Below are 2,119 nucleotides of genomic sequence, written 5' to 3'. Positions count from 1 at the left end.
AAGCACCATTTTGAAAAATGGTTCTCAACTGGTTTTGCTTTAGGACAGCGGTCACCAAGTGGCCACCCTACTCATTCCAAAAATTGTGCATCACAGAACAGTAAACAGAAATGCCTCTTAAATCATACATTAAAATGTATTAATGTAACCTTTTTCAAGGATGAGGGTGTGTCATGAAACCAGTTGTCAGTGCCGGGCGGATTACTTGTGAATTGTAATCTGATACTGATTACAAATTCCATGACAAAAAATGCAATCAGTAACGTAACCTAGTAGATTACATTCTTGGGTTAATTTTAAATGCATAAAACAATAGCAACATTACGAACATTAATGACCAAAAAATCAACAGCAATGACTTTTCTAGGTCAAAGCTTTCATCTAAACACACTAAAGACTTTTAACCCTTACTGCTTACTTATAGTCCATCACCTATTCCAAAGCTAAAAGATATTATCTTTTGAACACAGAAAAGTTCTACGTAGTCACACAGGAACATTTGTGTCACATTTTATGTCAAGTTTAATGCAGTGAACTCCACTGCATCAGCAGCAACTGTATAGCGATGTGCTTTGTTCCATATTGCTGCACATTTTGCAGTTGAACTACTTTGTACCCTGCTTGCAGGACCCTTAGAGATGGCATCAACTAGATCCTTTGAAGCAATTATGTTCAATGTGTGAGGTTGGGATACAGAAGTTTTTCAAGGTTAAATGATCAGATATACAGTATGCAGCAGGCTGACAAACATATGAACATAGTTAACCCTGACCCAACCATGCCATCTAGTGCACATCCAGCAATGTTACGAATTTTGTGCTGTAAAGTCTTTGCTGATGCATATCACCTCACTTGGTTATTTAGAATTTAGCATATGGTGTTTTTTTTTTTTTTTTTTGTTTTTTACTATATCAATTTATATTGTTTTTACTATATGCTCTCCTACCATTCTGATGCTTTTCCTAAAGGCGCAAAGGTGGTAAAGGACGTGAGTAACTAGTTTGTGGATTGCAACTTTGGGTTACCAGCCCAGATCTTTAACCATCATGACCACCACTTGACTACCTCCTCCTCATTTATCACCTTTAAAAAAGCCAAGTCAAACCCATGTGATGTAAGTATTAGAATGATTGAACTATATTGTAACTACATTACATATTTAGTCCATTCATTGAAATAACTAGTAATGTACAGAAAATCTTCTCAAAACCTGTAATTAAGAGCAAATGCAATTTTATCTACTATCTGCAGATACTGCAGGACTAAACCACTGAAACTGGGCACAAGGGCTAAACTCAGCACAGAATAATCCATTCGAATCAGATCTATGTTCTTCAATGGCACTTTGCATGAATTGGATAAAAAATAGGGCCTGAAATTCTTAAAAAAAAAATCACCATTTGTGCAGCAAATGTTGAAAGGAGATCTATTACTAAGTATGGGTTAGCTAGTTTAGGGCCAAATTTGGGCTGTATAATGAAAACTGAAAAATAATTGTTTTTATAATATTATATATATATATATATATATATATATATATATATATATATATATATATATATATATATTTCTAATTGTTGTTACAATAATTTTAGTAACAGGGTTAAATGGTCGAGCATTACAATGTTCTGCCTTTTTATTTTGGAAATATGTTACAATCTCAAATTTGAATAAAAACTGGGAAAATAAGATTATTTACTTATCTTCACTGCATTCTGTGGAAAGAGTTTTTCTGTGGGTGTCACAGAAATTGCACTGTGGGAAAATCATGCAGTAACCGGGTTGTACACATGGGATTTGTACATGGGAAACTAATGCTAAAAAAAAAAAGGTAATGGGATACCAGAGTGCATCCTGTTCCTGGAAAGTGCCCACTTACAAGCATCAGTGCCACAAATGTGTGCTAATAAAGCCTCAGCGAGCCAGTAAATATTTGACACTTCGCTTTCCTTTAAATTGTCCATTACTAATGGCACTTTAGAAGCAAACACCTCTCCTATGCTTGGAAATAAAACTTTTTATACTTGTCACAAGGCCAGTTGCAATGAAAACTGCTGCTGTTATAGCAACACAAGGAGACAGCAATACAATGTAAAATTTCTTTAATATTATAAACCAG

This window comes from Myxocyprinus asiaticus, chromosome 20 (assembly GCF_019703515.2).
Source record: "Myxocyprinus asiaticus isolate MX2 ecotype Aquarium Trade chromosome 20, UBuf_Myxa_2, whole genome shotgun sequence".
In the NCBI taxonomy this organism is placed as follows: domain Eukaryota; kingdom Metazoa; phylum Chordata; class Actinopteri; order Cypriniformes; family Catostomidae; genus Myxocyprinus; species Myxocyprinus asiaticus.
This window is presented reverse-complemented; position numbering follows the sequence as displayed.